We start from the raw sequence: 18,431 nt of genomic DNA on the forward strand, positions 1-18,431 counted from the left end.
TTCCTAATGAAGCAGCTTTGTGAAATCTCCCCATGTGTTAATACTAATGAAGATCCTCCAGCACAATTAAAATCACAGCCAGTGGCTGAAGAGGAAACATAAAACAATAGCATCTTTTTAAGATACATTTATCCACATATGCATGTACAAAATATACATATATGGTCAAATTATTTTTCTATAGGTTGCCTTTCATTTACTCTTCATCCTGAAAATTAAATTATGCAGTTTTTAGTTATATGAACTTTTGGGACTTTTAATTTAATGTGTTCCAGGGAAAAACACTACCTCAATGAAAAAAAATTAATTATTTATCTTCTTTGGTAATAAAGTGTTACTAAGGATAAGGCCTTTAAAAAAAATTTTTTTTTTTTTTAGGAAACTATAGGGTGGTGTGCTGTAGGAGGGGATGGGCTGTACTTCATCTTTAGTTTAACTTTATTGGTTTCAGGATGTTGAAATTGGTGGAGGAAAATGGAAGGGTAAAAAATAGGAAGTTAGAAGAAATTGTGGGGAAGACAAATAGCATACCTCGTGCGTAATTTAAAGATGGAGCAATAGGTTACCTAGTCTTAACTTGATATTTTAAGTGTTCTAATTCCTACAATTAGCTATCCTCTCCCCACCTTTTTTGCCTTCTCAGAAGTGTGTGTGTGTGGGGGACTATTGAGGTTACCTTTTGCAGTTTTAACGTATAACTTTAAAACGACTTATTATTTTAACGTTTTATTTAAATTTTAACTCAGTGTATAAACATTACAACAGCTTAACCTTTCCGGGTTAGGGCAGTAGCATTTTATCCTGGGACCATTTTGTGTCTTGCTTTTTATTTTGAGTTCCCAATATATTACATTTAGTTGACTTTTAGATTTTAACCAAATTCTGAGTTTACACACAAAGTTTAGGTGAACATGGTTAATCTACGCTCCCTATTCGCCCGTGTACTTTTTTTTAAAATTACGTTTTCAATCCTAGTTTCTGTCTTCTCTACTTTTAAAAGTAAAACAAAACATTAGAGTTCCTTAACTTTTTCCTGGAACAAGAATCGGTGCAAACTCAAAGCTACAGGATTCTTTGGAGGAAGAAGCCACCCCCTCCCTCCCTTGGCTACTTTAGGAGCTGATGGGTCATTTATTATTGGAACTGAAATGGTATAAACAATTCTCTCTCTTTTTTCCCTTGTTAACAGCAACTTTCATTGTTAGAGAGAGGAGAGAGAGAGAAGCCTTGTTGGTTGACGTCACTTGGTTCATGAAGCCTTCGCCTAGAAGTGAAGCTGCTGAACAAACCTTGAGAAGAATCATCTCCTGCTTCAATCTGCTGCTGGATAGGAACTAATCAGAGAGAGAGAGGCGGAAGACGGAGAAGGAGGGCGTCCAGGGCTTTGCCGATCACAAATCTCACCTCCACTCCAACTCTCCTTATACTTTTCTTGCAAAGATAATAATAGAAATAAGGAGGTGGTGGGGTTTCCAAAACAAAAATCGTAACCTTAAACCATCTGGGGAAGGCAAAAATCCCATTCACCGCAACTCTCAGTTCGAAAGTAAAGGTGAGTTTAAAATCCTCGGGTGTGAGGGGTGCGGGTGAAGATGAAAATTCCAAATATTGTAAAGCCGTTTGAAACCGAAAAAGAGAAGAAACTGCGCTCCTGCGAGTGGGTTAGACTCCGGAGTTGCTTATCTGGAGGCGCTTGCCCTGCCCGCCCTGCCCGCCCGGCCGCGGCTGTTTACCCTCGCCGGTCGGTGTGTCTCTTTGTTGTGCTGGCTGGAAGGCTGGGGTGGTGCTCGGGGTCCCGATTGCAGTTTGGGGGAGGAGGACGCGGAGATGCGCGATCCTGGGTGGGAGGTGGGGAGTGCGGTCTCAGGAGAACGTAAACTTTATTCGTAGCCGCCAGTGCGGGACTTCGGTCTAGCAGGGCCGCGGGCCGTGCCTCCCCCGGCATGGGCAGACGCTGCCGCCGCGAGTCCGCCTCCTTTGTGCCGGCCTCCCTGCTCGGCCGCCGGCGCTTCGCGTGTCCTTTTTCCTCCCTGCGGCTTCCAGCGCTCAGGTCGCCGCCAACAGTTTGGCTTCTCAAAAAAATCACCTCTGGCACGGTTGCGATCGCCGTTCCTACCCGGGAATAACCGCTGCTCCCCCCATCCCCGCCGGGGTAGTTTCAAGATTACCCCCTCCCCCCCACCCCCCCAGTCCGCCTACTGCTGCCCTTTTCTGCCTCCGCCCCCTCTTCCCTGTGGGACTGATAAGCTGCGCCTGCCACCCCCCACCCCCAATTCGGGTCTCTTTTGCTCTCTCCCCGAGTAGCTTGGGGCTTGGGAGTTTACAGAAAGTGAGCTGGGTGGGGTGGGGTGGGAGTAGGGGCAGGTGGAACTGGGAAAAGATCTGGATACCTGGAAAGTCTGTTTCAGTACGTAGAGATTAGAGGAGCATAGCTTTTCCTACAGTCATGTCTGTCTCCTAGCAGTTTTTCCCCGGGAGCTGCCTCCTGTTCTCAACTCTTCGCTCTTTTAATCTTTTTGCTCCCCTTCCCCTCCTCCCTTCCCATTCGCGGCTCCTATCCTCTTAAAGTAATTCCACGAACCCCAGAAATGGGACTTGGGAAAGGAAGGAAATGTTTGGAGAGTCAGAACTGGCCCTGCTGTTTGGGAGATTTTCCCTTCTTTTCTCTCCTTCTGTATTTATCTTTTGTGTGTTGCTTCCTTATAAAGAGAGAAGCAGCTGCAGTCCTTGGCCGAGTTGCTGAAATTTATCCCTTTGTGTATATTACAATATCCTCCATTTTTTTTCCCTCTGCCCTCTAAACAACAAGCGTTTCGCCATCTTGGGCAATTTTTATTCCCAAGTCTCTCTCTCTTTTTTTTAATTTTAATTTTTCAAAGACTGGGAAGGAACCTCAGAAAGTCAAAAAGTGTGTCTGGTTAAGATTCAAACTTTAGGGAATGTTCAGGGGGCCCAGTGACGTCATGTAAACTTTATGAAGAAATTTTACAAGGAGTAAAATTTTCGCTTAATTTTTTCCGTGTTTTAAGCGACCATGTGAAGGACCATGTAACTTACAGGTTAACGATAGGATGTTCTGCTTATTTTTGTGTCCTGCTCTCAAAATGAGCCCTCGGTGTCTGCACATTTTATGTTTTGGTAACAGGTGGAAAACTGTGCGAAAAAATGGTGGAAACAGTGGTCTTTGGTATTCACCAGGCTTTTGTGTATGTTTTGTATACTTTAAAGAATTTGAATATTTGCATGTTTCCTTTTTTATTTACTCCACTCCTGTGGATTTTTCTTTAATCAGCTTGGTTAATATTTATGTATACTTATTTTAGATGACCTAGATTCCTTCTTGTAATTATCTGTTCTGTTTTTTTAAATATTTCTCTGCATTTTGAAGATACAGTTTTCAAAAAAAGCTGGAAATACTGGATACTTTAAAAATATAGTAGCAATATTAAGTAAAATGATTGGTGAAAATATAGTTAGTGTTTAAAAGGCAACATTGATTTAAAAATATATTTTATAATCTCAAGCTATATGCTCTTTTGTCAGCCATTATGAAAAGATAAACAATAAAAACTTGTGGTGTTTTAATTTGCTTGTCTAAAATAGTTTTTCCCCTCACTAAAGTTCGGTTGGTCACATGATCAAACTTAATGATATACTGACTGGTATATAAATAAGAGGCAATGCAAATTGAATGGGAAAGTGGAATTCTATCTCCTGTAGTCATTTTCAGTCAGCATATTTACTTCTAACAAGGACATGAAACTGTCTGTATTTAATTTGCATTCTCTTTGTCTTCTGGGTTGGAGAAAAACATTGACTACCATTAACTCAAAAAAAAGCTAATAGAAACAATTCCAAGTACATTGAAAGATTTGTCTAACACATAAAAACTTAGGTTGTATATGGTATGTTTCTATCGCTGTAGCAGTCTTATTTGGTGTTATCTGCTGTGCTATTTATTTAGAGATTTGCTTTATGTAAAACGCAATACAGAAAGCTTGACTGAATTGAATGACATTTATGTGAATCGTAGGTAGGTGAAAAATGTTTAAATAGTTAAAAGCACATAGAACAGATGGTTCTAAATTATACATGCAACAAAGGACTAGAAGATTTGGCAGATTATAAATGGCAAGCACAGAGGATAAGCAGTTTAAGAAAATGGGAGTTAAGTACGTTTGATGTCTCACACCTATTGTAAACACTGTACATATTGTCACTGTGCTGCATAATCAATAACTTCCACACATTGAGGCTCTTGTAAGTTTCAGATAGTAAAAAGCAGATTTTATAAATGTTTGAAATGCATGGTTGAATGTAAAAGTATTTAAAGCCTGTGATGATGAGTTTTTCTCTCTCTTTTTTTAAAGAAAATAAAATTATATGCTTTAAAATAGGAAATTATTTGTAAGAACTTAATGTTGTATTCATATAATGGTTTGGACAGAAATAGGAGTAGATACATATTTTGAAATACAGGGGATAGTATATTTGCTGTTATATGTTATACTAGGGCTGAACTGTAGCAGCATTTACTGTTTCAAACACTCTTGAACAATATTTTTAGACTCTTCAGTCTTGAAAATGCATTTATTAGAATACTGTTAGCATAAGTTACTAAACACATTAAATGAAAGAAGGGCATATGTTAGTAATACTTTTTGAGTTTTGTATATAAAATAATAAGATTTTACTTGTTAACTATAGTTTACTCTCAGTTTTAAAAATGGAACAATTTATATGTAGTTTTGTCTTTCTAGAAGAATCTGAGTAATATTTTGCATTTTCAAAAGATTTAAAATAACTTATTCAACCAGGCAGAAATTTGTTTTTATTTTTGTAAGCCATTTATTTAAAATGCATATGAGACTGTAATGGAAACCTTGGAATTTTAATTCTGTTGCCCTTTTTCCCATTTCTTTGTTTGCATGTTTATTATAGAACTACAGTGTAAAGGAGCAGATGTTTTGCCAAACATCCTGATGTGTTGCTTTTTCTTATGGGAGTGCATAACTGTTCCTTCTGATGCATCAACTTGACAGCTGGTTGATTTCATGGAACTGCTAAGAAGCCATTAGTGGTGTCATTGAATTGAAACAGAACAGTCACTCCCAGCTTGAACTGCAATTGTTAATGTCTTTGTTGCTACTTTTGTGTTACTGTACAAGATGTAGGATATTACAGTTGCACAAAAGTTTAGTTTTTTGTCTTATCCCTTGAATTAGTCAAAGTATGTGATAAAAGTTGATTACTTTTAAGTGTAAAGATTTATCAAAGATTTTGAGCTGTAGTTTGTGAGTTTTTGAACTAGTCCTGGTTAGAACTATCAAAGGAAGATAGGATTTAGCACAAAGTGATGTGGTGATTTTGATCCCTGTAGGAAATAATTTTATCAAGGTTTAATGATTTTGAATTAACTTGATATTCTGTGGGATTAATTACCTTGTGAAGTTAAGAAATTTTTGATTCCATTTAATTAAATATTTTATATCATGAGACTTTAAAAATATTGTGCTTTTAAATTGTTGACTTGTTTGATTAAACATTTCTTTAAACTTTTGTTATAGAAGATAATCAGAAGAGAGAATAGTTATTGACAAAAAGGGCAATGTAAGGTTTAATTTCCTTTATGAGGAGGTAAAATAACATTCAGTAATGGATTAACAATCATTTAAGATTTTAAAATTTGAAATTATATTTTTATTTTACTAGTTACTTTTATTGATAGTTGCAACTATCATACTGTGGTACTAAAATGGTGTCAGATCATCCCATTGGTGCCAAGGCGTTTTCAGCTTCTTCTAATTACTTGCGTTTTTTTTTTTTTTTCTTCAGAGGGAGAGGAGATAGGCGAGGGGGAAAATAAGAGTGATAATCTCAACAGAAGAAAAAACATTTAAAAAAATTTGCGTAAACTTAAGGATGATGAGTTTAAGGATAAAATGTAACATCACTATGTTAAAAGATATTTTCTAGTTCCAAAATTTATTGATTTTTAATTTTAGAATCTTTAGACTAACAGTTTTTCAGAGCATGATATTTTTAACATACTTAAAATAGTTTACCTTTAAAAGAAATTCTTAAAATGTGAAATTGATGATTAGAATAGATAATTTGCTGAGTTAAATCCCTTCTTAGACAATATAAACAAATTTAAACACTTAAAATACACTGCTGAGTGATTCCTGAATTATGATTTCCTGAAATCATGAGTTTATGAAAATGCTTTTCTTTTAAATAGATCATACATTACTGAGACTAAAGGTAAAATTTATACTCAGGTAATAATACTTTTATATAATCTTTTGATATAATCACCATGCAGTTTCTTAAAATTATTCTATTACCTTGGCCTATGATTCAAATTTTAAGAAATATATTTACTCAGAAAATATTTGTATCATGTCAGATACTCATATAAACTAAATGGTAAATTGAGCTGTATATTAAATGTAAACTTTTTTAAAGGAATATCAATGCTTAGCTCATTTTTAGAAATGATACAATTTTAATTGTAGTGCAAATAAGCATCTCAAATTTAAGTAGGGTTTTTTCCGCATTGGGTTTCTTAAAGGAAAGCAGTTCTAAACAGAAGAGTCATAAAAAGTTTTTTGTAAGTTTATTTGTTGACTCTGTGAACTTTGAATAATGAGCAATAAATATATTTGATTAATTTACAATTACCAATGGAGCTTAAATGAAAGTGAATTTACATGACTTTCAAATGTTTTAAATGTGATATGATTTGTGGCATTATAATGTAGTCTGAGATGTAAAATATTTAAGAGATCTGATATTTTTAAGTTAAACACTGAACTTTTTAAAATGAATGGCTCTTAAGAACATGAGATGAAACTACTGTTTTTATCTTACATATTTAAAAATTTACTCTATAAGATAGTGTTTTTAATTTTTTAAAAAATAAAATTAATGCTTTAAAAAGTTATATTTATAACTTATGACATTTGGCTTGTAGTTTGGTTTTTTAATGCCTTTCAAATGAAAATTAAATGTTAGAGATAATAGTAATGGAGCTAATGCATAGATCAGAACCTTTACTGACTTTATGTGTATACATGTGTGCTTGTGTATGTAAGAAAAAAGAAGCATTTTGTTTATAGATGATTATTGTACTTTAGTGATGTGTAGACATAATTGTGTGTTTTTCCTCTGTTTTCTCCTCTTAACACTTTTCCACAAGCATGCACTCATTAATCAAGGACGGTGCACTCCTGCTGAGGGCAGAGAGGTTCATCAAATTGGCAGTCAGTTTGGTGTAAAGAACGGTGTCCTGAAGCTCTTAACTCGCTGGGACATAAATAAATCTAAGGTCTTTGTATGCAAACCCTGGAGGTTAATACTGTATAATTCAATGTCCTGTCTTTGTTTTTATGATTGATGTTTTTAAATGTTTCAAGCTTGATGCAAGTCTTCTTGTAGGTCAGGTCTGACAATCTGATTGGCTGAAGTCAGAAAGCATTAGGTTGTCAGAAGGACTTTGAGTATGCTGCAGAGATTTTGATTTTTTTTCCTGCTAGATCATTGTCATATTGCCTGAGCTGTTATAGGAATGTACCAATGATTGACATCCCCTGCTGTGATAATGGACCCAGTGCATGAAATGCCAATAGTTTGGTCCTATTTGTTCGGAAGCTTACTGCTATTTGTATCCTTAACAGAGCTAACATGTAGAACAAGCAAAACTACTGGGATTTCTCTGTAGAAATAGTGCTGGGATTTGGCTTTAACATGAATTGGTTGCATATTCATAATTTAAGAACAGCTGGTTACAGCAAGCACATAGTCATTTGCAAGCTATTATAAACCATTCCACTCACACATGGAGCCTGTGCTTAGTGGATATTTTTTTTTATTGATCTACCTGCATTTAAAATCTGGTCACTGCTGCTACAGCAGCTCTTCATTTTAGCTGTGTTTGCAACATAGAATAGCTTCAATTTTAAATATTTCATTTAAGCTAAATGCTGAATAAAATAAAGAAGCTTTGAAGGAACTAAATGTAAAAGGTCAATAATGTACATTACCTATCATATGTCTTATTTTGGCCCCAAACAAAGATTATACAGACATTGTATGTTTTGGAAAGTATGTTTTATGATTTTGTCCATAGATGAATAATCAAATTATCTTTGATATGAAAATATCATTAATTACATTTTACTAGTTAGGTATAGTTTTAAGAAACAATGCAAACAATAAGTTGTGATTAATTAACCTGTAAAACAGTTTCATCTTATATGTAGAAAAATGATAGTACTTTTAGTTTTGAGTGATATGAGGCAAGATAGAAAAGAAAATCAACAAGACATTGTAATTGGATTAGAATAATGCCAACTCTAAAAAAACTGAGGAGTCTCTTCTGCCTTTAGGTCACTTCTGGAATATAAAGCACAGCTGTGCTGTTACAGTATTGAGATGACATGTGTAAGCCAGTCCAGCTTGAATAGCTTCCTACATGTGCTGCCTAGTAGTGACTGAAAAGAGAGAAGAAAACCACTATATCTCAGGCTTTCACAGAGAACTGTAGGAGGAGAAAATGTTAAATGTGATTTCAGATATCCTGGTGGGAATCACAGGGAGCTTTGCTTTGATTTGTGTACGTTCAAATAAGTGGACACCTGAGTGATTTGCAATGGTGGTGATTATATTGAGCTTCCCACACACATAGTGTTAGATTCGCATGTGCTTGCATGTGTTTGTCCCCACACGAGATGATAAAGTAGCTTTCAGCACTTCAAGGTTGAGTACCAATCCTAAGAGTGCATTTTACTCTTTCTTGCCTTCACAAATGGCTGGATATGTTGGTAATATAACAGAATATATGGCTAGATTTAATCTAGCTGATAGTAGGCTGCACTTTTTTCTAAATAATAAATTGAAAGGTTATTAAAGGACGATGTGTTAAGTTTCAGTTTTGCATTTTGTAGGGTAATGACTTTATATAGTTAAGTTGCCATTATTTGAGTTTACATTGATCATTTTGTGAATTATTCTATGCCTTTTTTTCCTCTCTGTCTTTTGACTATTGACCTTTCAGTTATTTCCCTGCTCTTTCACAGCTTAACAAAGAGTAAGCTGAGTTAGTGTAGAAGGAAGTAAATTTCAAGTGAGTTTAGTTTCCCTTCCTTCTTCACTTCTTGGTAGATCAGATAGAGCGAAGTCCTCAGATTTTCACCAAAATGAAGGTTTAGGATTTTTGTCTCCCTTTTCTGATTCTCATTATATAACAGGTAATTATATTTAGATAAAAAGAAAGGAAAGGTAATGGATCCATTTTTAAAAATATTGGAAGCTCAACAAAACAGTAGAAAATTTAGACATTACTTGAAAACTGAATTGACTCAGTACCTGCAACTACAGGGGAATCACAGGTATTTGATGCACTTTTATTCCTCTACTACTAATAATTTGAGAAAAGGAGGGCAGCTGCCTTCATTCATCAACTCTGTACTGTATGCTGCCTTCAAGCATACTTTGGTGAGCCATAGAATAAAGTTTGTGAAATCTCATAGTACTCTTACCCGGAAAATCCCATGGTCAGAGGAGCCTGGTAGGCTGCAGTCCATGGGGTCGCTAAGAGTCGCACACGACTGAGTGACTTCACTTTCACTTTTCACTTTCATGCATTGGAGAAGGAAATGGCAACCCACTCCAGTGTTCTTGCCTGGAGAATCCCAGGGACGGGGGAACCTGGTGGGCATCCGTCTGTGGGGTCACACAGAGTCGAACATGACTGAGTGACTTAGCAGCAGCAGCAGCAGCAGCAGCAGAATAGAGATAACTTTTGTCTGGAATCATTAGAAAAGGTTATTTGGTTTAGACAGCTTTGAATTAAACCAAGAAGATGAATAAACTGAATGTTCAGGGATCTGGACGAAGTATCTAACTAAAACAGGACAGCATGAGCCCCCTGTGGAACAAATTAATTCAAACTAGGTCTGTTGGGCATGTGGAGTAGTTGTGTAACAGTGTTGGGGTAACCTTTGAAGGAAAAGAGAATGTTATGGGGTCCTGCTTTTCCATTGCTTTCAAAATTGACTGTTTGGCTTTCTCTGGAGAAGGTGGGTTAATCAGTTTCAAATCATCCATTTCAGTGATAGGGTTGTTGTTTGTGGAAGCAAGGTTAAAACTGACAAAACTGCCCTTCCTGGTCAGAGTTACTCAAATATTGTGTTTAATGTAAGATTAACCAGAACTGCTTTCTTCTCCCTCATTCTTTTCTTATGCTCTTATAAATGTTTTTTCTTGAAACCTAGTGCATTGAACATTGCTAAGAACATTGAGCAAAGGGAGGACATCACTGCTGTTTCCTTTTTTTAGATTTGGTGGTGAGGAACTGGCTTTCCAAGGGGGTTTGATGTCTCTGACTCAGGAAACACTTTTACTTCTTTTAGTTCCTTTGGATAAATGAAGACAGCCAAACAGACTGGCTGCACTGTCAATAATGGGAATATTCGTAAGGACAAAAAGTAACAAAACATAAGCCCTTACTTTAAATTACATCAGTACTGAATTTCACTTACAATAGAAAATTCCACAAAGAGTAGAGACTATGAAAAAGAGAAATTAAAAAATTTATACTCAAATGTGAAAGAAAGTCTTCATTTTCTGTGATTAGACTTTTCCTAACTTCATTGTTGTTGTCCTAAGATAATTACATTCATTTCATTTCCCTTATTTGCAGTACTGTGATGAACATTTTCTTGAAGGGACGTGTTAGAAGAAAACTTAAAAATTTCTATGTAGTCATTTCTTATCTTGATGATGGTGAGTTTTGAGTAAATTAAATGTGGAAATAAAGTCTAGTATCTGACTTTGTTACCTTTTCTGGTTTCCATGATGACGTGATTGTTGAAACATAACTTCTGGACCTTGGGAAAAGGGTCATTATTAACAAAAAACCATTACAGTGATATAGGAAGGAGCAAAGCCTATCTTGAGCATCTGAAAAAATGAGGAAGCAGCCTGTAAATCATAGGATAATATATTTCTCATTTTATGGGTTGTTAGTGTAGCGTACTGCAAGACAAATAACAGAGACTGTGGATCAAATCTGTTTTAAAAGAAGAATGCTGTAGGGGATTTCCCTGGTAGTCTAATGACCAAGACTCCCTGCTTCTGCTGCTAGGGTTGTGGGTTTGATCCCTGATCAGGAAACTAAGATCCTTCATGTAGCACTGTTCGGCCAAAAATAAACGGAGTACTACAGAGCTAAAGGAAATGTTGGGGATTGGCAATAACAACAACAAAAAGAGCAGAGTTTTAAAGAAGGCTTTTAAATGGGGATGCGGAGGAGTGTAGCATTATTATGTAATTGAGTCCTCTTGGAAAGTATCAAGAATTTCTTCATTCTGGGCTGAGTATCTTAACATTAAATTCTTGTATGTTATTATTGATATTTTTAGTAGCTTGTTGAGAAAATATCTATGATCATACCTTGGGGATTTGAAGTAGGAAGTTGAAGGGTTAGGGAAGGGCTGTGTAAACAGTAAGATAGTTGGTCCAGGAAGAGAACATGTAATAACTTTGGCCAGTTAGGTAAAACCTTTTTCCACTTCCTTCTCCAGAAAGAAATGTACTTGCCAAAATTCATAAAAGAGAAGAACTGTTTTAAAGAGTATGTAAATGCTTTTGTATGAAGTGTGAAATGAGACAGTAGGAACAAGTCATGCTGCGGGGAAGAAAGTAAGGATTAGGAATGTGACCTGAATTTCCCTGTTTTATTTTGAATAAAGTGTTCCATGACATAGTATTGAATTTCACCTTTTCATTTCACCTTTTTCATTTTAGAATGAAATATGTTTTGTGAAATAGGTCATTTTGGGCAATTTATTGCAAATGTTTTATTCTTAGTAGGGAGCATTTGGTATGTTGCAGCTGAAGTTCAGAGATACAACTAAATTAAGCATGTGTGCCTGAGTAAAAATAAATGTTTGTTTCTATATTTGTAATCTTAGCACCTAACAAGTGAGATATATATATATATATATATTTAGCTATAGCTACCTGTAGAAACAATCACTTATTAATTTCTCATGTTTAGTACTCTTGTGATATGCTGACAGTTCTGTATTAGGCAGCAGTGATTAGTTAAATAAATTGGTCATTAAATTGAGAGCAAGAATTGGGTCAGCTTCTCTTTTTTAATAACTAGAAATAATTCAAGGTGACCAGAAATAAAATGCATGGTCCATAATATGCTCAAGGAAAGAATGTACTTAGAAAGGATGTACATAAAGTCTTTCATGATTGTTATATCAGAAATTATTTTTATCAGGGAAACGATTGGGGGTAGGAAAGGAAAAACAGTTTCAGTAGCCATCATTAACTCAGTGAACTTACTCTCCAAGTGGGATACATGTCAGGTGCTCTCTGTTCCTGAGTAACTTTACAGTGTGGCGTCTTAACACTCAATGTGATTCTTAATATAAATATTTTTTTGTATATCATAGCTTCTGAATGTGGGCTAGCTATGGATATCTGGTGTTCAACTACACAAATGACATCAACTTTAATGTTGATGGTAAAACTGGCTGTGTTGGACTTAGGAGGGACAGTAATCTGTCTCCAGTGTTGTCCATGTCCATTTTGCATATATGTATACACACACATGTATATATTTAAAATTTTAGTGATATTGGAGTATAGTTGATTTATGATGGTATTTTTATTTTATTTTAATACATTGTACTGAATAGAACCTACCATGCTCCCTAATCCACCAATAACATGAGTTTCTACTGTATAGGAAGGTTGATGCATGGTTTGAGATAGTTTATATGCTTAAGTATTCCTGTCACCAAGATGTTTAAAAAAAATTGCTTTGGAATTGTCGGGAGAGTGTGTAATTTCCTCTGTTCTGTCTCGACCAGTGTTAACAGCTCGTTTATAGCTCAGGGTTTTATTTGGCAAATAAAGGATAGTACACCCTCAAGACATGAGGGTGGGCCAACCGCAAAGGAGAGGCTTCAATCTGTCTTGGCTCCCTCCTTTTATTCATTTGTCTTCTCCCCACCTTGAGCCTGCCCTATGCAGATTGGGGTGGCCAAGAAGGGGGTGTGTTTGTTTCACCTGCAGTTCTCACTCCGGTCTGTGGATATCCTTTTGTTCCATTTTCGCAGGTTTTTCCCTTTCTTTGTCTTTTCACCACCGCTGTTTTGGCCTCCTTTTTCCTGTTCTAACTACCTACCAGAATTAAAACATAAAACAGTTCAAGGAGACAGTGAAACTTCAGTTGGACTTTGAAGAAAGTAGTAGCTATTTTAGCTTAGAACAGCAGCCTGACCAGATAAAGAGGATAGAGGGAAACACTTACCCAACTAAAATTTGTTTGAAAATAATGGGAGATTAAGTAAGAAAAGAGGATTGGGCAAGCTAATAAATTTTCAAGCAGAGGCGTGACATTAAAAAGTTGTTTTAGAAAGATTTGGAAGAAGTCTTAAATTCATGAAAAGAAGAGGCTATTAGAAAGAATGGTAATTTATTACAGAAATTCCAGTGTTAGGTGGTAATGACTAGACTAATAGCAATGTGAATGGGCAGAAGGATTGATATGGGGCTTCCCCAGTGGCTCAGACAGTAAAGAATCTGCCTGCAATGCAGTAGACCAGGGTTCGATCCCTGGGTCAGGAAGATCCCTGGAGAAGGAAATGGCAGTCCACTCCAGTATTCTTGCCTGGAGAATTCCATGGACAGAGGAGCCTGACAGGCTACAAAAGAGTCAGACACAACTGAGTGACGAGCACTTTCACATAATTTAAAGAAATGGTGTTGAGCTAGTTGGGGAGGTATTACCATGTAAGGAGATGGTATTACCTTACATTTGAATTTATTTTGTAAGACCATAATAATTTGATGTAGTTGAACACTTACTTCCTCCTTTTCAGATGATGAAGTGGAAACTAGAGAAATTGGCTGTGGCTTAACACTTGGAATGGCTAGATACTCTTTCTAATACATCATACAGTCGCATGATGAGTTTAGCTTAAGGTCAACTTTCATCTGTTTTTTAAAACCCCTCTATTTCCCTCCTGATATATCACATTATATATAGATGCACAAAAGAGTGGGACAAGACTTAGCAACTAAACAACAACTTCCCTCCTGATATATCACATTATATATAAATGAACAATCAAGTTCACTTAGCCTAATATTTTCCATTTGCGTTTATTTTTATAGCCTCGAATGTGTTTATACCACTGCCAAACATCACTATCTGAAAACAACTGGGAGATGGGAGGTAGCATGTTCTAGACATTAGAGACGTACAATATGTTATGGATCCCTGATTGTAGACTTTGATGACTCCATGGTTTTGCATATGATATTCCCTGTATCTAATTATTATTTTCTCTCTTTTTGCTTGATAGAATCTGCTTATTTTCTTATATCCTTCAGAAGAGTTACTTTTCTGAAATCTTCCCAATCTTCTACCTCCCCGCAAGATTATCTGATTCTTCTCTTGTGCCCCAGTTGAGTGCAAATGGTGGAATACATGGCTGTGCAAATAGATTCCTCCCTTCCTGCCTGTTCAAATAATGGTTCAGTGAGCATTTTTTATTCATAATGCTTTTATTTGTTGTTGTTTGACATTATTTCATAGTCTGAGTTCCCAGAAATGCAATTGTTGGATCAAGCGCTAGGAATATTTAAAGCCTCTTAATATATATAGTATAAATTTAGCTTTTGCAAAGATTGTATGAATTTATATTTCAGTAGCAATATATAACTTTTCATATTTACCACACTTTCATTGGATTTGGTATATTAATTATTTTTAGCTTTTGCAAAAAACTGTATCTTATTTTATATTTTACTTTTTTGGCCAAGCTGCATGGTTTGCAAGATCTGTTTCCCAACCAGGGACTGAACCTGAGTCCTCGGCAGTGAAAGCAGAGTCCTAACCAGTGGACTACCAGGGAATTCTCAAAATTGTACTTTCTTTAATCAGCATTTCTGTGACTAATAAGAGTGACCATTTTTCAGTGTCTTAACCTATTGTGTTTCTCTTTTGTAATTTGTCTTTAACATTTACCTGTTATTGCACTGATTTCTCAGTGTGTTTATTATAAAGTATTTATAAATTCTACAAAGTATTAATGATACTATGTTTTTATTATATTCACTGTGCTTAATTTGGCTTTATAATGTTTTAATTTATAGAAATGTCAAATATTAAATTGTCAATTTCTTAGATTTTTGAAAACATTTTATTTCCATTTTAAGCTGAAATTGTGCTTCTTGACATAGTTTTTATAGTCAGTTCTCTTATTTTTATCTTATTTAATTATTTTAAAAAGTAAATTTTGGAGGACTAATATTTTATCCAAAGTCAGACACGACTGAGCAACTGAACCAACTGAACTGAATATTTTATCAATGAAAGTATAACTCTTTAAATTGAAGAGAAGCAGAGGTTTTTAAATTGAAGTATAGTTGATTTATAGTATTTTGTTAGTTTCAGATATACAGTAAAGTGATTCAGTACATATATAAATATGTTTGGATTATTTTTTATTATAGGTTATTATAAGATGTTGAATATAGTTCCCTGTGATATATAGTAAATCTTTGGTGCTTACCTATTTTTTGTATAGTAGTTTGTATCTATTAGTTGCATACTTCTCATTTATTCCTCTCCCCTCCCATTTGGTAACTATAGTTTGTTTTCTAAGTCTGTGAACCTGTTTCTATTTTACATATAGATTCATTTGTAGTATTTTTCATATTCCACATATAAGTGATATTATGTAATATTTGTCTTTGTCTAACTTCACTTAATATGATATTCTCTGAGTCCATCCATATTGCTGCAGATGGCAATATTTCATTCTTTTGGATGGCTGAGTAATATTCCATTGTATATTCGTACCACATCTGAAACCAGTCGTCTGTTAATGAGTACTTGGGTTGCTTCCCTGTCTTGACTGTTGCAAATAGTGCTGTTGTGAACATTGGGGTACATATATCTTTTTGAATTAAGAGTTTTCATTACAGGATATACCTGGAATGTATTTATCCCAGGAGTGGAGTTGCTGGATCATATGGTAACTCTATTTTTAGTTTTTTTCAAGGAGCCTCCAGACTTGTTTTCCACAGTGACTGTACCAATTTTCATTCCCACCAACAGTTTAGGAATGCTCTCTTTTCTCTATACCATCTCCAACCTTTATCATGTGTAGAGTTTTTGATAATGGCCATCTGACCAGTATGGGCTTCCCTGGTGGCTCAGATGGTAAAGAGTCTGCCTGCAATGTGGGAGACCCAGGTTCGTCCCTGTGTCAGGAAGGCCCCCTGGAGAAGGAAATGGCAACCCGGTCCAGTATTCTTGCCTGGAAAATCGGTCAGTGGGCTAGCAAAGAGTCAGATACCACTGAGTGACTAACACACACACACACGCACACACGCACGCACGCACGCATGCACGCACGCACACACACACACACATTCTGACCTGTATGAAATGATAGGTCATTGTAGTTTTTTGATTCGAATTTCTTTAATAGTGACATTGAACATCTTTTCATATGCCTCTTAGCCATTTGTATGTCTTCTGGAGAAATGTCTGTTTAGGTCTTGTGCCCATATTTTGATTAGGTTATTTGTTTTTGATGTTGAGTTATGTGAGCTGTTTGTGTATTTTGGAAATTAAGCCCTTGTTGGTCGCATGGCTTGTGAATATTTTCTCCTAGTATATGGGTTGTCTTTCTATTTTGTTTAGAATTTCCTTTGTTGAGCAAAAACTTTTAAGTTTGGTTAGGTTCCATTTGTTTATTTTTGCTTTTTATTCCTTAAGAAGAAATCGCTACAATTTATATCAGAGGACGTTTTGTCTATATTCTATGAATTTTATGGTGTCTTGTCTTATATTTACATCTTTAAAACATTTTGAGTTGATTTTTGTGTCTGGTGTGAGGGTATGTTCTAATTTCAATGATTTACACGTATTATAGTGGTCTAACTTTCCCAATACCACTTGCTGAAGAAACTGTTTTTTTCTTCCCTTGTATGTTCTTTCTTCCTTTGTCTTAGATTAATTGACTATAAGTGTCTTGGTTTATTTCTGGATTCCCTATTCTGTTCATTGATGTATATGTCTGTTTTTGTGCTAATATCACTGTTTTGATTACTGTAGCTTTGTAGTATTGTCTGAAGTTTAGAATGGTTGTTCTTTCAAGCTTCTTCTTTTTCCTTAGGTTTAAAACATCTTTTTGTATTCAAGTGTAGTTTATTTACAATATTAGTTTCAGATGTACAACATACTGATTCAGTATTTGTATAAGTGATATTCCGTCTAAAGTTATTATAAAATAAAGGCCGTATTTTTCTGTGCTGTACAGTATATCCTTGATTTTATTTATTTTGTACATAATAGTTTATATCTCTTAATCCACTTCCCTGTCTTGCCTCCTTTCCACCTGCCCCCCCACCACTGGTAATAGTTTGTTCTATATTTTATTTTTGGCATATAAATTATTCCCCATTCTTTTTTCCTAGTAAAACTGTCTTTTAGTGCCTGTATTAAGGCTCAGCTTCCCGTCAATACTTATTATCCATCCTGCATTTCCTCAAAATATCTGTTATAAGGAATACTAAACTAAATAAAGTCAGCTTTTTAATGCATTGTCAGTTTTTTTCCCCCATTGTTCTGTTTCTACCTCTTGTGGAAGTACGCTTTCTAAAAAATATTAATTAGTACTGAATATACAAAAATAAATTTTCATTGATCAGTTGAAGTTGTCATCCTGGTAAATGATTCTGTTACTTATTAGATGCCTAAATTAAGATTACTTGAGAATATAACTTGACGTTTATTTATTTGGCTGTGTCAGCCCATAGTTGTGGCATGCATGATCTTTGTTGGGTCATGTGGGGTCTTCGTTGCGGCACCCAGACTCTCTAGTTGTCTGTCATGAGTGGGCTCCAGAGTGCACAGGTTCAGTATTTGCAGCACGTGGGCTTAGTTGCTCCGAGGCAAGGGGGATCTTAGTTCTCCAACCAGGGATAAACCCTTGCCACATGAATTGCAAGGCAGATTCTTAATCACTGGACCCTTTGGGAAGTCCCTAACTTGACCTTTAAAAAACAAATTTTCACATTATATTTATACTGTTTGCTTGTTTATGGTAAAAGTCAATTGTAAATGCTGCCTTGCAATTTGACTGTTATTCCTTCTTGCAGTTTATATTTATTTCCCTTTGATTTTCCTTTTTTCTTTATATGAATTTTGTTGTTTATTTTCTAACTTTTTAAGAAATTGAAATATAATGGACATATTATACCATATTCATTTCAGAAGTACAACATGACTTTTCTTAAAATTAAAAATATATTTTTTACTAAAAAAATATTCTCAAAGTTTTGAAACAAACATCCTTAAGTTCTTATGTGTATTCTAATTTATTTCC

At 35.3% G+C, this 18,431-nt stretch overlaps 1 protein-coding gene across 29 annotated transcripts in view; it reads left to right on the forward strand.

The window, feature by feature from the left end:
- Positions 1 to 1,285: 1,285 nt before the first annotated feature.
- Positions 1,286 to 18,431, forward strand: part of BAZ2B (bromodomain adjacent to zinc finger domain 2B) — a 325,416-nt gene continuing 308,270 nt past the window's right edge. For all 29 annotated transcript variants that reach the window (XM_042244893.1, XM_042244899.1, XM_042244894.1 and 26 more), the window contains exon 1: positions 1,286 to 1,552. The gene's annotated coding sequence lies outside the window, so the exon portion shown is untranslated. The remainder of the gene's footprint in view (positions 1,553 to 18,431) is intronic.

This window comes from Ovis aries, chromosome 2 (genome assembly GCF_016772045.2).
Source record: "Ovis aries strain OAR_USU_Benz2616 breed Rambouillet chromosome 2, ARS-UI_Ramb_v3.0, whole genome shotgun sequence".
Classification (NCBI taxonomy): Eukaryota; Metazoa; Chordata; class Mammalia; order Artiodactyla; family Bovidae; genus Ovis; species Ovis aries.